Here is a 19,892-nt window from a genome sequence, read left to right on the forward strand (position 1 = left end):
ATCCTGTATTTTCTGGGGGAGGTTAAAATGAAATGAGTGCCAGTGCGTTTTATAGGTGACGTATATCCCTACGTGGGCAGTTTTGCCCAAGTGCCACATCTTATAGGCTTTTCCCCCAGAAATGATATATCCTTGTAATTCTCATCCCCGTTCATCCTCAAAGACAGCAGTCCTTTTCTAGACAGGGGCGGCTTCCCTGAGCTCCATATATCCGCTTATCCATCAAGAGTAAAGGTGGGGGATCAGAGAAAGAGAAAGAGAGGGAGAGGGAGAGAAAGAGCGACTGCAAGTCAAATATGACTATAGATGGGACAGACACCAATGTACGTTGTACTTTTGAACTTATCGTTCTTGGAAAGATTTACGACAGATCCTCCTATAATCGAAAGGTAAGTTTTATTATTATTAATATTATTATTGTTATTTGTATTATTATCATTATAAGTAGTAGCTTTATTATTATTTTCAATTGGTAAATTTTGTATCAGCAAAGTCATGTAAATCAGACCTGTAGGACATCTTTGGCCAAGGAAAAAGGCTAGTTTGATAAATTTCATGCTGCTTGTGTGTGTCCTAATTGCAATTAAAATTGAGCAACTTCGTGTTCCTGTAGTCACGCCTTCACAATTTTTGTTGTATTTGCATTATTTCTGTGGCTATGGACATCATGATTGTTAAACGACTACAGTATATTGGTGTTGCTAACTTTTTGTGGTGATATAATACTGAGATTAAAATTATTTTTTATATGATTTCTGGATTCTCAGGGTGTGTATTTCAAAATAAGTCAGGGTGTATTAGGGGCCGAAGCAGTTGATGTCTCAAGTTTATTGCAGCAAGGCGCTACAATGAGCTCCCTCGCTCAGGGGGGACAATGGACCCCCATTGTGACCCGAGCCCAGAATTTGGATGTAGTTAAATTGCAGGACACGTTCGCTGACTGTGTGACTGTATTGAGAAATAAAGACAGACAGTGAAAGAGGGGAGTTTTTTTTCTTTAGGGGCTGGTGAGAAAATGTTCAGGCTGAAAGTTGGCTTGGCGTCTTTATTTCAGCGGCAATGGAGCAGATATAATTCAATAGGAAACGCGGGGATTTGTAATGAAAAGCTTCTCAGGCACACAGCAAACCCTGGCTCTTGTGAATTAATTATTAGGGCAAATAAACTCAAAGAGACTGCAATTGTTGAAAAGAAGAAAAAAAAAGAAAAACAACAACAACAAAGGGAAAGCGATACATACATACATACATGCATACATACATTAACTCTCTCTCTCTCTCTCTCTCTCTCTATATATATATATATATATATATATATATATATATATATATATACAGACACACACAGACACACACACGAAGCGTTCTCATATTTATATTGTAAGAATTTACTTATTTATACGTCTCAATCGTATTGATTAAACTGTATCTTTAACACGAAAAAGCATAATATTAGTGACGTAGTATATGGACAGCAGACGATAACGTATTAAACAAGTAGATAAATAGCATACCACATTTTACTCTTTTTTTTCTAATACACTAAGTTGAAATAAAAACATTCGAAAACGTGAATTATTTACAATATGAAATACCAATACTCATGTAAAGGATCACACACACACAAATCACTGCTGAATAAATGAGCTTCGCTACGTGGCCTGTATATGAAACATGTGATGTTAAAGGGTTAAGGGGTTTGATAATGAACTTGGCTCGCCTGTCAGTCTGTCTGTCTGGGACTTGATCGATAGCACAGACGGTGAAAAAGTTCCGCCGGCGGGGTCTCTCATGAAAGAGCCCAGGACTCTACTGGGAGCCAATGACTTTCGCCCTGCGTCTCAGCACCTTCCTCAGGTTTAAATAAGACCCACTGGGCAGTCGTCTCCCCACCCCCAGTTTTAGCCATCTCCATCCGCAGTGGACTGTGTTCGGCACCCCGGCGACCTGCCCTTTATCCGACCAGTGTCTAAAGCAAGTTCATTCAATGTATTCTTCAATAACGGTATATTAAATTATATTCTTTAGTTCTCTGTTAATGTGAGTTGGTGTTCTGCATTTTTAACCCAACAGACACACGCACACACAAGAACCGTGTGCAATATAATTGTATAATATGTTGCATATGTGTGTGTGTATATATATATATATATATATATATATATATATATATATATATATATATTGATACTTATCTTTTGATATTTGAATTTAATATTTGAAAATCGTGTTTGTTTTTACAATTGAAACCCAGCAGGCCTTATGTATTTCTGCAGAGACCCAGCAGACAGGCTGTGGTTCAGACAATATTTTCTGGTTAAAATATCCATAGAGATTCTTCAGGTTTGTTGTATTTATTCGCAAATAAAGGCTCGCACATATGCATGCGGATGAGGAGATCGACTGCGAATAATAATAGCATCGTCTTAAAAAACACCAACAGTTAAAATATAAACAAGTATGAGACTCGCAAACACTGTAATTTTTTTTAATGCATTATTATAGTCCTGCCCCATTTTGATAATAAAAGTGTCCCTTTTGTGATAGTAGGATCCATGACCAAAAAAACAAAAAAATCCTGGTATATTTATTTAATTTACTAATTATAAATTTTAATAACGTTTCACCGGCATATTAGATTGAGTGTTGACTTGTTAATTGAGATATCCGCCGAGTGTTAATTAAGGCTTGGGAATGGGTAGGGTACAAGACTGTCATTCCTGTTGGTTTAGCTGGCATACCCCCCCACCACATCCCAACCTCCACCCCACCTAAAGCCGACCCCCCCATCTCTTCTGTACCCTGCCTGTGATTGGTCGCTCAGAGGGCTGCTGCTGTAGTGACGTCACTGCAGGCGAGAGCTGTCAGAAGAGGAAGCTCTTGGAGAGAAACCAGAGGCTCTGAGGATAGCGAGAGAGACGGATGGACAGAGGGAGCAAGACTGAGACTCGGCCAATGGGGGAGGGACAGTTAGAGAGATAGAGAAAGAGTGAGGGGGAGAGAAACGGTGAGAAGGGAGTGGGAGTGAAAGAAAGCTTAGCACATTTATAAATAAGAAAAAAAAAAGAAAAAAAAATCCAGGAACAGCTTTCCCAAGCAGCTTCATCCCCATCTTGGAAATAAAATAACGATGCAACACATGGACCACTAAAGAAAACAGACATTGCAATACTGAGGATTGACGAAAGCATCCGTTGCTGCCGCCGAAGATGCTCCTGCGGTTGATTTGGTGCTATAGTCTCCGGGCGCCCTGAAAATCAATGCTTTTGACTACAGGAGCAGGTTTCCTACCATGTCACTTTACATCTACCCAGCCGGAACCTTTACTATCACGCTGCTTCACTGATGCTACGATCTCGTGTAGGTCCTTTGGGGGGAAAAAAACATGGAAGAATTATTTCCTTATATTCAAAAAGTAAGAACTCTTTATTTAACGCTTTGTGTGGTCTGGTGTTATATGTGCGCTATAGGATGTCATTTATCGATAGCAATGGTTCTTAATAACATTATTATTAATAATACATAATAATAATTATAATAGGTTACTGCATTGTAGTTGTCTTCAAAAGTTGTTAATATCAGCACAGCCCTGTAATTACATTTAAAAGGGTAAAATGTAAATGCATGATTTTCCTCAGCAGTGTTTGAGCATTTACGCATTTCTTGTGCAGAATTCCTTGGTTTTGAGTTTAAAATGCTGCTCTCGATCACAGCTCGGGCGAGTTGACCCCAGAGCCACAGACAAGGCCATGGCCATCGGCAGACTTGCCTTTCTTCCTTCTGGTGGCTCTGTCGGAGTTTCAATTCCACGGTCAAGTCCAAGTATTGAAGAGAATGGGGATGTAAATCACTTCCCAAAACACTTTTAATGGGAGAAGCGAAGCGTACATTCCCACTACGGCACCCATTCTTCTCATGCATGGGATGCTTTTGTTATTGTCAAGAATGATGCTATAGATGGAAATATGTGTAATTGTAAGTAAATTTCTAATTGAAAGATAGTCTTAATACCAAGAAAATCTGCTTTTGGAAATTATACATGTGGGTTTTCTGAATATGAAAAGACAAAGAAACAAACAAAAAAACTACAGCACAACCATACGAACGTTATTATCATTTGGTTGAATGTATGATACATTATTACACACGCTGCTACATACATACACACACCTGTGTGTGTGTGTGTGTGTGTGTGTGTGTGTGTGTGTGTGTGTGTGTGTGTGTGTGTGTGTGTGATTTGCGTATCTGAGTAACTGATGAACACTTCAATATGTGTGTTACTCAGTTCCTTGCAAATGTACTTCCACTTGCACTAACTGAGCGTGTTTGAATCTTTGTTAATTACATTGATAATGACACCTGTTTTTCTCTCTCCCTGTGTGTGAATAATGCCATCCAGATTTTAAAATAACATTAAAACATTGAAATAAATGACAATAGGGAGGCCATGCCGAACACTATGCCTAAGGTAGACGTTACACATAAGTGCGTTTTTAAATTGTATGAGGTGGAGATAATGTGCGACTAAAATTGATATGAACAGTATAGCTAAAATACACATTTTAATTTTACGTCCCTTTCAAGTGCATGTATTTATATTATTGGTTTGCAGTCAGGTTATAAACATCTGCTAAGGAATGGAATACAAACATATGAAAAATAATATTTTGTTCGAATAGCTGTCACAGATATTTATCCATTTGAACGCGGTTTAATCTAATGAAAATTAATTTATACTCGTTTATAAGGTGTGTGACTTTGTTTCACGTGGATAAAGGGCTGCATGTGCTATAAACACTGAACTTACAAATACAGTACCCATGTCTTTGTTTCTTATATGGTTTATTTTTGCTGCCGATTACTTCTTTTAACATGCTTTAGAGCCTGTGTTGTTTTAATTACCTAGTCTGAAGAAACACCCACATGCACCTACAGGGGACCTCGCGGAGGAGGGTGTCACCCATTACAACAATTAAAAGATAAGGGACTCCGGGCCTGTATTAACTTGAGCTTCCTCCAAGATGACTAAAAATAACTTCTCCTAATTAAAAGCGTGACGTCAGACGCGCGGGACGTAAAGTGAGAGAGAAACGTGGGTTCATCAGAAGGTGATTAAATTAAACATTTGCATAAAATCACCTGGTAATTGCTGCTGGGCTTAAAAGGATTTATGCCAACAGCTGTTGATGAAAACATACGATAGCTTATACATTATTTCTATGTATATTTTTTTGTACAGTTTTTTTATTATTTTAACATCATCATCAACAGAAATAGAATATACAAATATGTTTGATTTAAATATTTTAAATGTCCTCTATACCGAGGCTGCAAAGAGAGGACTGTGGTGTGTCGTTGCTAGGAGGACACTGTGGTGATAGTCCTGTGGTCAGATTTTCGTGTAGGGCCCTCGACCACATGCATACAAATTTTGAAATATGATACAATATATAATTCGCATATTCTTAATATGCCACCCCCCACTTCCATACCTCCTTCTGAACTATTCGTAGAGCAAAGCGTCAATGAAGAGAAACACACCAGTCACTGAAAGGCCAAGCTTCACTGAAAAAAACGACATCTATGTAATTTATTCATATTTCACGTAATGTTAATCAAATACACAGAACTAAACCTGGAATGTGAGATGGCTGTAAGTCTTTAAGGCTGTATATCAGTGGGAGGTCTACATCATGTGAACCAAACTGGGTGGGGTTGGGATGGATGCAAACCAGATCAACAACACAATAATAATAATAATAATAATAATAATAATAATAATAATAATAATAATAATAATATAATCTTGACAAATATAGAGGTAAATTCCACGCCCTCACACAAAATGAAAAAAAAAACACTAATGGTTTACTCAGTCTTACTCGTATACACTAACTACACTAACATTTAATACAATAAATAAATACATGGAAAATATCAATATATATTTGTCTAGAAAACTCTAAGAAATTAGATAAAATACTGGGAAGCTATAGTCTTGCAGTGTTGATTTTCTATCCTACAGTAAGATGAATTTTAAGCAACTGTGTATTTGGGTGACAATTCTGTTTTGGAAATTGATAATATTGCATTTTACAATTGTGGCAAAAAGTACATAATGTATACTTAATAATAATAATAATAATAATAATAATAATAATAATAATAATAATAATTATTATTATTATTATTATTATTCATAATAATAATAATAATACAAATGTAGGAATTGTACACTGCCAGATATAATAAAAAAATAAAATACTGATAAGCCTGAAATGAATGAAAAAAACAGTATTAGGGTTACTATTTTGAAATAATAATAATAATAATAATAATAATAATAATAATTATTATTATTATTATTATTATTATTATTATTATTATTATTATAATGCTGAATATTATACTGGGATTTCAGATTTCACGACCTATTATCACTGTGCTATTCTGAAATTTAGACCTGATAAGATTAGTCCTTCAGTCCATTGCCTGTGTTTGAATTCGTTTATAATTCAACTAATAAAGCATTCATCTAGACATAATTTAAATTAGTTATATTTAACCCATAATAACAAGAACAAATACATACATTGTGATTTGCCCCCTTCGTTTTGGTGAGTTTTAAGACTGGTTTAAATACAAGTTTAAGGCTTAATTCCAAACTTTATAAGACATTTGGGTCCAACTCTGATATCCTTCGAGTTTTCCGGGCATATTAAATTGCTATTAAATTCTTGTACATATCGTTCAAAATGTAAAATAAATAGCTTTATTAATTATAATAATATTCAGAAACTGCATTTGTTTTAAGTGGAAAATCGTATAATTGATTCAATACAATGTTTATATGTCCTTGACTGGTTAAATAATGTCAACAAAGTCTTTGACATTTCTCTTTAATAACAACTATGAAACTATGGCGAATAAGTATTACTGGGATATCTAAGCAGGTGTGATTTTAATTTGTCACTTGTTTGTGTAAAACGCATAAGCATTGCAACATAATCAGAATGCAATTATTGTATTTGACTAATTTCAAATTCGTGATGTTGTCGGACAGTATATTGAGCTTTAAAATAGATTTTAAATGGAAGACTTCAGTGTAGGCTACAGTATTTACAGTATTGCCAATGATAATTGTGTCTCGAATACTCAAAACCAAATGATCTGTATGTTTTAAAACTATGATTGTATACACAACAAAAATCCTCCACTGCAACCCCCGCCAAATAGTTTTTTTTTTTTTTCGCTGCAGGTCTAAGCATAATAAAGGCCAAGTTACACAATCCTTCCATATTAAAATAAGCTGCAACACCAAGCACTAAAACGAAGACAGACACACGACTATCTGGCCTTGAGCATTGACGCTCCTACAGAATACCGATTTATCCCATTGGTTCAAAAAGTATTTTGGGAAATTCCACTTGGTTTGGGGCTGGTCATTTTAATACGACAGGACTATATATTAATGTAATTCCAATTGGTTTCAGATAACATTTAGAGGGGTTGTGAAACAAAGTTATCATATTTGATAGAGAATTTCCATGGAAAAGAGTGTATTGACGTCTGACATTTTAAAATGGCACTATAAATAATGTATTACAACGCAGTACGTTTTTGGTGTCGATTAGACAACATTGCTAATATAACCCTGGAAGTACATATTGCATAATAACAAAAACTATTAATACAAAATGATGTATTTAATTAATTATTTACATTATCACATCCATTTGGAATCCGAAAGATTGCATTCTTCCTCAAACTACAGACTTTGCCTACCTGTTGAACACTGTCAGGCTCTCTCTTCCAAAAGATGCAAACAATTACAAAATGGGAAGGTTTATTGATTATGTTATTGTGTTGGGTTCTAAATTGATTTTATTTGTATTATGTGGGGGTATCTGTTCCTCCTGTATTTTCTTCTAAAATGTCTATTTAAAATTGTATGGCATTAAATTGGGAAGGAAATGAGAAGGGAAAAGGCGGGAAAGGAATCCTGATTTGAATGCAGGACTTGTATTGGGTCTTTATGTGGTGATGTCACCAGGCGTGGGCTACTTTGCATGAGAATGGGGCTGGATAGGGTAACTGAGAGGGAGCCCTCTTTTCCCAGCCTCTGATAGACCCTATAGCACATGATCTGCATGCAAACTAGGACCCCCTGTATGCCTTGCTCTCTGGTGCCTAGTCAAGACTGACTCTCCTGCAGAAGGACGGTCCACCTATCAAACTTCAACCATGGAGAGCTACAGAAGCCGTTATGATGGTCTTAAGATACATCCTAACTAGTGGTTTCACGTATTTTCTCGTTTTTGTTTCCTTTTTGGTGGCAGGTGGGATGTTTCTCTGTACGGGGTACCACCTCCATGCCCAGGTTTTTGTTTTAACTCCCGTAAGAACTAAACCGGAGAGGGAGTCGGTTGCTATCTTTGGTTATCTAGCTGTATGAGTGTTATTCAGCCGTCATAAAGCTAGATAACCGAAAGTAGAAATGACTTCCAAACCTGCACTTTCCCTGGGGAGCGAAGAAAAACGATTCGACAAAAGGAGAAGAGAGAAACAAGCAAGGAAGTAGAGGCAAGAAGAGAAGAGCTGCTGAGATCCAAGAAAGTAATGCACCTACTGAAACCAGCTCCTCTAATGCCTCGTCTTCCGAGGTAAGTTGGAAAGGGACCTTGTTTAATTAAACTGAATCAATGTATAATTGTACCCTTATTGTTATGCTCATAATAGCACCGCATTTTAAAATTGTAGGACTATATTATACATAATACTAAATTTTACCAAATTTGAATGAAAAAAAAAAACACTTTAATTATTGTATTGTTTTTTTTTATGGAATAGTTAATTACAATGTAACATTATACTTGTATATATATGTGTGTGTGTGTGTGTGTGTGTGTGTGTGTGTGTGCGCGTGAAAAGTTTGGTATATACGATAAATACCCTTGTTTTTATCTTTGATTACAACAGTAGAAAGGAGTCCCCTCCTTGAAATAAAATTGTTTAAAAAGTTGCATTAAATTATTCTGGGAGGGAAACCTTCAGACACATTAGCATTCTGGAATTTGTGTTTTATAGTGAGGCTTGTCAATAGCGCTGGCCCTTTAGGAGGTCAAGTTCTTGATAATTTGATCACTTTTCATGGGTTTTGGCAGTTTCTTTTGTGCAGAGCCAGGGATCTTTGTGGAAAGTGAAGTGGAGCAGAAATGAAGGGGTGATTTTTGAATAGGGGGGTGGGGTGGGATTCTTCCCGGGCAGACCCTTAACATTTAAGATCGCTCATTGGAAATATCTTCTTTACCAAAGCATCCGAGTTTTGTAAAGTGACAATAAGTGTTTTTAATTGTATTTATGTACTATATATATATATATATATATATATATATATATATATATATATACACACACACACACACACATATACACATTATTTTTAAATCAACTGTTGCTCACCAAATATACAGCATTATAATGACAGAGGTGCAACTCTAGAACTGAGATTATTCTGATCCAGAAATTGCTGTATTGTTTGAACGTATTTGAATGTATAAAGTATACACCTGTACAACCACCTAACATTATTTGAAAATTATAATCTGTATTGAATGGATGTATAAATACATACGTTTGAAGATAGGGACATTGGCAACATGCAGATGCATATAAAACTAAAGTTATCCATGGAATTCCTACAAAAGTGTAGTACTACTAAAACCTGATACTGAAATCAGGTTTGAGCAACAAATCAAACTACCTAAAAGTCTAAAACGAGAATAAAACTTCAGTTCTATTCAGATATTTTTTACTATACACTTTTGTAAAGATATGATACAATAACATACTACACTAAAACGAAATCATACAAAATAATATTTTTATTTTTTATTTTTTTTATTGTAATTTCACATCTAGCACACGAGATTATTTGCATTAATGTGCAGGATTATTCACACTCGAGATTTTATTCTTAGACATTTCTAGGTCCACTCAGAAAGATTGCAAATGTTTAAGAAACACTATCATTTCGGGAACATATCGATCTGAAAATATTATTCTGATGGGACTTTTCCTTTTCCTTTTTTTTTGCGTGGAGTGAACTTGGTTGGGGGTTGGGAAACTTTGATGGGGTCAAAGACAACTTTCCCAGACGTTGATAGACCATAGAATTGTCATTGTCTGCATGTAACCAAGATCGGATAGTGTGGCTGTGTTCAGAGGCCGATGTTTTGTCAGTGTAGTTGGGTGGGATTTGCTAGTGTGTTTTTTGGGTCCCATAATCTCCCCAGACAGACCACATTGGGAGCTGTCCATTCAGCTCTCCCCAAAACATGGTGCTGAATATTAAACAGATCGCCTCCTGGGTCAAGTGCTCGCTCTTTCGCTTCTTTTCAACCCCCTGTCTGCCCAGACTTTGTATTGAAATAGTTCCAAACCCTTTAAAAAACTTCAATTCACTAAAATTCATTCACATTTTAAAATGGCTATTTATGCGAGTCTGTCTTCAATTAGGGTCCGTATTTTAAGAGTGCGGAATGCTACTTTCATTCAATACTTTTCTATTAAGGAGACTTATTTAATGTGGACATATTTGTTTAACAATGTTCTCGGAGATATCTTGTGTAATTAATCATAAATGGTAATTTAAATTATGTTATACAACATGTTATACATAATTACAGATACCTTATCTAATTTAGCTTCATCCACAGGTACATTTATGTAAGAGTCCACATGTGTGGTGGTGTTATTGGGAAGGGTTTCCAAATCTCAAAACACATGGTCCAACGTTTAAAAAAAAAAAAAAAACGCACCGTAAAAGCATGAGCGCACAGATTTAGAGCACAATTTGAAAAAGCGTTACTAATCCAAATTTACAGCAGTAATCCCATGATCTGGTGGGTCCCACACGCAGAACAAGAATTAAACATGTGGATTTTCCAGAAACTGAGCTCGATTGTGACGCATTTTCTCTACCATCTGTGAGGGACAGAGAAGCTTCTATGGGCCCCATAAACAGACGTTTTTTTTTAACTAATTGAAACGGAAAACGTGTAAAAAGCTTTGCTTTCATGCTTTTTTTTCTTTTGGGAGGGGTGGGTATTTGTTTAGGGATAGGATACGTTAGAGGGGGTAGATGGTATTTTTTTAATTGGAATTACAAAGACTTTACCTTTTTAAAAACATTCAACAGGTCCTCTGGAATGGGATACTATATGTACTTGCAGAATTGTGTAAATTCGATTGAAAAACACTTCAGTCTGCTATAGTTCTTGTAGATGTTTAATTTATTCTACCTCCCGAGTAAGCCCTAGAATTGCTCCCATTAAGTATAGCTTAATGTATTGTGTTCTGCTTGTAATAACTAGCCCAGAGGATTCGAGTACCTCAACCTGCCTTTTTCTTGCGTGGTCCTTTAGGATCCCCATGGCTGACACTCAGAAAGCAACTCCAATGGCTAAGCATGGAGGGCCCTAACCGTAGATGCAGGCTCATTCAATCCAAAGCTACTTACAAGCAATAGAGCCCGCAGTAGCGCTCAAAGGATGGCGTGTCCCTCAATGGCTGGAGCGGGGCCCGGGCTAATTGGTTTGCTTCAATGGGGGGTGCTGGATTTGTGAAAAGTCCGAGCAAGGTTTTCCCACGATCAGGTTGAGCTCTCCTACAAAGTGGCTGAAGATGGCTTGAGAGGTGGGCATTAAAAAAGAGCGTTACCATACAGGCTATATGACTGTAAAATGCCATTGAGTGGTTCTTGGCAAATGGCTGCCACGTCAATCTTATAATGATGTGGGCAAGTTAAGTGCAAACCTCAGCAACACTCTAGCAACAGTACATTAATGCCGACATATAAATAATGTATTTGCGCCGATCAGTAAACGGTTGGTATTATTTTTTGTGATTGTGAGGTTTGAAATGCATGTTTCTGATGTTTAAGAAATCGGAATAAAAGATTCTGCAGAATTAGGGGTTTATATAATCTACTCCTCACCTTTCTGCTCAGCTATAAACTGGAAACAGCATAGACCTCTGACTAGGATTTCTACCTACAACATACATGCAATCATCTGTTGTACATGTACATGCGCAATGACTACCTCGCAATATCGTGGATGTTTCCAGTGCACATTCACTGTTACAAGGATAATGCAGATATTTTTGTGGATTAAATACATGAGAAAAAAAGCACGTATTACAGTAATTCCAAATGACCCAACATAGTACAAATCTTGGTATTAAATCACGTGTATCACTGTTAATTAAGTTTCAGTGGTAATACTGCTGGAGTAACTTATGTAGAACAATCTGCCCAAAATAACTGTGAGGTACAGGTAAAGTATCATTGCATTTCAAAAGGGTTTTGAACCCGGATGTAGATAAGAAAATGTGCTTCCACTCTTACCCAAACACTGGCGTCCAAAAATAGACAGGAACAGCAAATTGCGAGATGAGTGGAATGTTATGTATCTTATGATCTGGGCAAATTTTGTAGAGTTTTTTCATGTGTCACATTTATTGCATACCATAACTTAGCGCTTTTGACTTTTCATATAAAAGAGTATTACAATTATTTAAAGTTTGAAAGTTTACTTTCCCTTAATATATATAGAAAAACAAGGGGGATAACCATGGATCTCTCAAGTGTATTAGAAAATGTACTGTAAAAGCACGATACTCCTTTGTGATCTTACCATCATGGAAAAGTGGCATTTAATCAATGACATTGCAGTATTATTTAGACAGTACATAATAGACAAAGTCTGATCTAAAAGTTATACAACACCGTATTCTCTCCTTGAGTACAATGAGGATCACCTTACACATATTGGCTACATTCCCAATGTAGCTCATGACCTGGGATAAACCAAAGCCAAGATGAGCCTTCTAGATTGCACCCAGATAATTTTCACATAACAAACAATAGAATATCATTAACAACTGAAGGCTGCAAGGAAATTGAAGAAATCAGGTCCAGTCCAATATATAAAGAGAAAGCTGAAGGAACCTAGGTTACACTTGAGTGAAGTCCCTTTTTGTTTTTAATATATTGACCAACAACTGAGATTTTAGCAAAGCTTTAAGGAAAGCCTCTGAAAGTCAGGTCTCAGTCTCCTTTAGCTTTTGTTCCAAACCAGTTCCCAGCTACTTCCTTGGTCTGATCAGCTGATTAGGTCAATACATTTCATACTTTACTACAGGTTGTTACCTGTCCAGTAACCTGAATCAAAATAAGCTTTTAAGCCACCAACTATATAAAAAAAGAATGAATACAAAATTGAATAAATGTATATATGTCAAATTGATATAATGACTAGATTAATAAAAACTGAATGCTGCAGCTGGAACAGAACCCAGACACCGCAGTCCTCCAGGCACTGATTTTGAGACCTCTGCTTTAAGCAAACAAACACTTTCTGGACCATACATTTCATGGTCCATAAATGTCACTGAACAGTGTTCCTATCTTAGTGAAGATAGCTTCACAGCCTCCTCCTTAGGCATGGATCAGTGCTGACTCATGTTCCAAGTTGATTGTTTTTTAATTCTCAGTACCCCGTAAAGATTTTGAAAACGTAAGGGCAAGACTGTTGTGTCTATGGAAGGAAACGAGGGCAGGCGAGGGGTTTCGGGCTATGACTCATGAGTATGATGTATACAGTACAGTTCTTTGGTTTTGAAGGAAGCATTTCCAAGCAGCAGGAGTGAGTCCTGTGCCACATGTGAAGTTCTGAAGCGTGTGCTTGGTGAAAAGCTTGTGCTGAAGAACAACATGTAGAGATGAAACTAGAGATGAAACATCCTGCTCCCAGAAGTAACTAGTGTGTTAAAAGCAGCAGCAGGAGTGCTGTAAAACATCCTGCTAAAACTTGACTTCCTTTCAACAGACAAAAGATACAATCAGATGCGACAAACACTGGATGCATGAAGGTTAGAAATGTTTTGAAGGTTAGAAGGTTTTTGAAAATAAATAAATGTCAATCTGTCTCTTTTCCTTCCCCTTTGGAACAAAGTTTAAGTCTGACAAGAGAGCCCACCATTTTGGCATTGCTCCTGCTTTCATCAGCTCTGTATAAGTCCATCTATATTCACTTATTTGTATACTTCTCAATCTGTATTCTTGACTATGTTTTAGCCATTCTAAAGTGTACAGGCTGTACACCATTCACACTGGCCCTGCAAATGAACTCGCCCGATTGTTGGAGCACCCTTGACATGATTGTTTTATTGCAGGTTTTATGATCTTCCTTTAATTGGTGAGGTATGTCTGTTTAGCTGGCTGTATAGCAATAGGGCTGTTGCACATTAGCATCTGAGGGATAGAGGGCCTGTTAACAACCCACCCCCTGTGTCCTTCTCTTGGTTGGGGGTTGTGGGGGCTAGGAGAACACTGCAGATCTCAGTCAGAGGCTCAAACAGACAGAGGTATAATAGGTTAGCTAAGGGATAGTCCACTGATTAAATAATTCTCAGAAGCAAGCCTTTAGAGATTTACTGGAGATCTCATAGACAGATCTGATAAAGGAACATTTCTCCTTCTTTGTGATTTCATCAAACAGCATCCTTGGGGATGCAGTGCTCTGCGTCCCTTTACAAGGTGTTAATCGATTGCTTAGTCTTCTAATCATTGGTGATGGTAGTGGAAAGTTTGTTCGTGTAATTGTCAGATTAATTTAGTATTATATGTAGATAAGTATAAGTATAAAGTATAAGGCAAAAGTGACCTTCTGTGTACATAATGAGAAAAGATCACTAAAATGACTGTTTAAAAATGGGGGGACAGTGTTTGTTTGTTCTACTCAATACTCAGGTATAAAAAAATACCATTAGAGTAGCTTTTGAAGTCTGGCTAAATGTATAAAAGTTGTTTTAGATAGCCGTCATGAATAACATATCGTAAGTACCGGATTGTGCATTGTAAACTTCCTGTGAGTTCTACCAGCAATACAATAATAGTTATGTTATTTTGCTGTTCTAAGCCTTAGTCTGTGACAGGTTATATTGTTCTCCCATGCAACCCGAAATTTGTCCAAATCATACAAATTACAATTTCACTTAGATTAACAGTACGGGGTGTGTATGTGGCAATCTCATGGTAATTCCAGTCTATTCTAGCTGTTCTAATTCAGTGTATTGGGAAACCTGCTCTCCATATGGCAATGGAAACTATCTTCTCACACCTGCAACTTCAGAGACTTCTTGCTTTAATGAAAAAATGTAAGAATAATAAAGTATCAGTGATAGGTGAACCGATAAGCAGATAGATAAATGGAAGTGCAGATAGCCTGGGCAACATGTGAATAAACAAACAGGTGCATGAGATAGTGTTCAACCTCTTAAAATAAAAGCATCTAGAAAACAAATATGTTTAATTTTCTTTACGGAGACACAGTGCAGGAAATTCCTCTCAGCATGCAAAGTGTCTCCAGATTTATCAAAATGGTATGTGAGATACGATAGGAATAGTTGGATAGATAGGAGACGGAGAGATAGGTAGATTGTGAGATAGGCGAAAAAAGGTGCACATATTCAAATGACTAATCCAACCACTGTAGACAGGAGCAAAAGAATGTGTCGGAAAACACTGAAACTAATAAACAAATAAACAGCAACGGACACACAGAAATAGCTGCCTTATGTCATGTCTAAATAAGATATATGAGATATAAATATAAGGTATCTACTGCAAAACATATTTATACACTTGGTTTTCAAATACTTATTAGAACTGATGTAGGTAGAAGATTATGTTGTTTCTGAAAATCAGTTATGGTTAATAGATTTTTATGCTACCTTAAATAAATAAAGCTGACATCTATCACAACCCCAATGTGACAGTTTTCATGCTTTTACCATCAAAAAGAACAGTGAACAATCCAGCATAATTCAGAAGTAATTATACTATGCCTAGGCCTGACTTCAACCAGCTAAGAGCTCATTTTAATCAGGAATGTACCAATGGCAGGCTCTGTAATATCAGGTACAATATTGTTTCTTTCTAAAAAAGGGAGCAGTAAACAGATGCACACAAACAACCCTGTTAAAACATTTACATCCATTCTCAGTGGAAAAATCTATTTGTAACTAATAGGTCTCTATACAGTCTCACTATATTTGAAATATGTGATTAAATGTTATAGTTTGGCCTTTAATATTTTATTTAAACTATAGGCACATTGGATGAATGTATGCATAAAATGAAGTGAATCTATAAGTCAGGTGTAGTAGCTACCTTTTTAGGATGTGTGTGCATCACAGCAAATTGAATGACTTATAGGGGGTACAACAGAAAATATATATCTGTCTATAATTATTTTTATCATCTCTACTGGAGTATGTTCAAAGAAGTGCCTGAGTGTAAATCAGATAAGGTGGAGATGTGTAATCCTCCAGGAGGCTGACTAACAGTGAGCATGCTGCCATATTTCCCTATGGAGATTAGAGCCAGACAACTCCCAGCCTGTCAGCCTACCCGAATTAAAAAAAAAAAACCTTCGGCCTGGCTTCAGAGCTGTGGAGCTGCTGGCGGAGGGGACTTATGACTTGTGTCCCAGTGTCTGGGAGAGTGGGTTGGGGGTGGGGTTGATCTGTACAGTGAATTAATTAGTGGAGTTGTGCCAGGACAAAGCATACATACATTTATTTATGTATATATACAGCTCTGGAAAAAATTAAGAGACCACTTCAAGTTCAGAAATCAATGTTAAGTGGTCTCTTCATTTTTTCCAGAGCTGTACATACAAATAAATACATACACAAAAAAGGCAGAGACCCATGCCCATGGGAATAACACCACCACAAAAAATAAGCCCAGACACGATAAGTAAATCACAATTCTGTCTTGTTTTTTTACTTCTCCTTTTTCAACTAGTTTTGGCATTTTTCTTTATATTCTATTTATGAGTTTTAGCTTCGGCAGAAAATAGTATTTAGAAATAAAAAAGAAAGGAGCAAATGAGAGGAGGGAGATGAAAGAGAGAGGAGATAGAGATACAGAAGAGGCTGAGGGAGGGAGAGAGAGAGAGAGAGAAGGAGCAAAGCACCCTGGCTATCCCCCCACTCTGTGTCTACAGTGGCTGTGAATATCAATGGGAGAGCCTGATGCTGGTGGCCAGTACAAATGGTGCCATTGTGTCTGTCCTGTGTGTCTCGGAGCTGCAGTGGGACTGCCTGCCACTGCCACACAGCGTCATGCACATTAGGACCCCCTGATCACATTTACACCCCCCGATACTGCACATCTACAAGAATGAGCCTCAGAATAAGAATATTGTATTACTCCGAGAGATTAGACATACTATTAGTGGAAGAAATATGTATGTATGTATATAAGCTGTTGACAAACACAATCACATACATGTATAGCACTTCAGTCAGTGGTATGAATCAACATTTTAAACACACACACACACAAATATATATATATATATATATATATATATATATATATATATATATATATTATATCCCACTTTCCACTCAAATATTGAGCCATTTGTTTACAGGATCAGGGAGAATTATATCTGTATTGGGTATTTTTTTAAATAAAATGCTTTTTTAACAAGTCAAAGAAGAAAACATGGCAGATACCTGATTGAAGAAAACAAATTAGATACATTATAAATATTCTGTTGTAGCCTTAGTGTGGGGCCTGCTACCTCTGTTAAATATACTTGAGGCTGACCTTGCAGCAGACGCTGGTTCAGTACCCAGCGGCAGCTTCAGTCTGGGCAGCTGCATCACTTCCCCATGCTTCTAGCGCACAGCCAATCAGCACCCCTCCTTCATGCCGGCCCTGTATACAGCAGCCTTACAATATTTAAACTGAGGGCTAAGAGTATTTGCTGTGCCACCACCTCATTGTGAAATGCGCACTGAAATGTATGGACAGAACCCTAAATCTGGTTACACAGGAGGTCTTCATAAGATAATGACCCCTAGAGATGGCCTGGAGGAAACACTATCTATACTTTAGGTAGCAGTTTCTAAAACTGGATCAACTTCAAAAGCCTATATAAACTATATACAGATCTGTCAAATTGTCATTATCTCCTAACTCAGTCTCATACTGACAAAGAGCGATGTATCATAGGGAGCATTTTGCTTTTTACCCAAAAAGAAACCAATAATAATAATAATAATAATAATAATCTATACATTAAAAAACTTTTAAAAACAACTTATTCAGAAGTCAAACAAGACTTTGAAAATAATATAATAGTTGATTGTAAAGTTCATTATCTGCATGATTGTGTAAGTAAATCTTTTTTTTCTGCTGCTGGAATTTACCAGTTCTTTCATCACTTCAGGGACACTGGAAGAAGTCTGGGGACCTGCAAGTGCTATGAGGATGTGGCTACAAGCCCAGGTAAGCCAACAATCACCGGTTTATAGTCTATAGAATTCCTAAGCTATTACAAATAATTCACATTGATTCTTGGTGTTTATTATTTTTTTAACAAAACTATCCCCCTAAATACATATTCTGGTAACAAGTGGTGGTCAACCACAGACATCAGAAACACATCAGGCGTGTTAGCAACCAGCATGGTCAAAACCACGATTTGAGTCTGGTTGTGTTAAAACCACATGCATCTCAGGCACAAACATACATAATTTAAATGAAAAAGCAATTGGTCTGTGATCACACCCTATGCATAGAATGATGAAGACAAATTCCAAGGAGCTGTTCACCTGGTTGTGCAACAAGAATTATGCAGATCTATATGCTGTATCGGCCACAATCTCACTGCATTCCCTAGCCCTAATGTGTTTTAGTTCTCCAGACATATTTTTGGTCTAAAGGAACCATTTCTTCTCAAACCACAAATGCACAATAGGATACAAGAGACAATTTATCATTGTTATTGGCTTCTCTACCATTACACATTCAAAATTAAAACCCAACCATCTCAGTTTTTATTTCCTGAAGTCGGTCTTAATTATACATCGTGGTGTGCACTTGAAATGTAGGTCTGAGAGGTTTTCTCTGAAGAAAAGTTGAAGAAAGTCATGATTTGTTTGGTATTGTGAAACAGCTAAAAGACATATCCCACCCCCCTCCCACAATGTTGGGCTCTACATAATTTTATTACAAATACTTTTGGCAGGTCAATGCATAAGCCCACACAAACTGTATAGGGAATGACATGCATGCTCGTTTTTTTTTTTTTTAAATGTCTACCTCAGATATGGGAATGAATGATTTGACAGATAGACTTAATTCAAGATGCCCTATGCTCGTCTCTGTGCTGATCTTCCTGCACCAGTTTGCTGCAGCACCCTGCCTTTTTTGGAAACTGGTTTAATATTAAGATGTATGAAAAGTCTCCTGGATCCTCAGCTTTGACTTTCAGTGGCAGCGTGACCCAGATCTGGGCTCGCTCCCTGTTGCAGGCAGGTTGAGAAGCTGTCTCCGGCTTTGTACTTGAATAACAAAAAAGAAGCACAAGATGAAAATGCTGAAACTTCAGCATCTGCCTCAGCAACTTTTCTGTTCAGAACTTGCTCTGTTTACAAAGAACCCATCCATTCTGTCTCCCCTATTCGTCGGATTTAGATTTTTTTTAGTCTTCAGATACATATTCCCCCCGCAGGCTGGGGGACTAGCTTCCTGGTGCGGCCTTTGATATTAGCTTACTATTGTATTTACAGGCTTCCTATACGAAACTCAGTCACAGTTCAGCTGCACTCAGGGTGAAAGAATACAGTAGGATTGTATGGACTGCAGCTGAAGTGTACCAGTCATTAGCTATACATGTGCATGCACACCTACAGGAGTCAATTATATTCAAGTTAGATAAAGTGGGATAGTTTTGTATTTTTATAAACCTAAATCTTATGGTTTCACAGAGGAAAAGAAAGCAACAACATAAGTCACAAAGAGCA

The 19,892-nt window shown here is 37.0% G+C and overlaps 1 long non-coding RNA gene across 2 annotated transcripts in view; it reads left to right on the plus strand.

Moving 5' to 3' along the window:
* Window positions 1-2,914: 2,914 nt before the first annotated feature.
* LOC136748132 (uncharacterized) overlaps window positions 2,915-19,892 on the plus strand; it is a 39,908-nt gene continuing 22,930 nt past the window's right edge. The window contains exons 1-3 of one of the 2 annotated variants that reach the window (XR_010816562.1): window positions 2,915-3,414; window positions 8,339-8,662; window positions 18,297-18,372. This is a non-coding gene — a long non-coding RNA (uncharacterized LOC136748132). The remainder of the gene's footprint in view (window positions 3,415-8,338; window positions 8,663-18,296; window positions 18,373-19,892) is intronic. The other variant, XR_010816561.1, reaches the window with a different exon arrangement.

Source organism: Amia ocellicauda, chromosome 4 (assembly GCF_036373705.1).
Source record: "Amia ocellicauda isolate fAmiCal2 chromosome 4, fAmiCal2.hap1, whole genome shotgun sequence".
In the NCBI taxonomy this organism is placed as follows: Eukaryota; Metazoa; Chordata; class Actinopteri; order Amiiformes; family Amiidae; genus Amia; species Amia ocellicauda.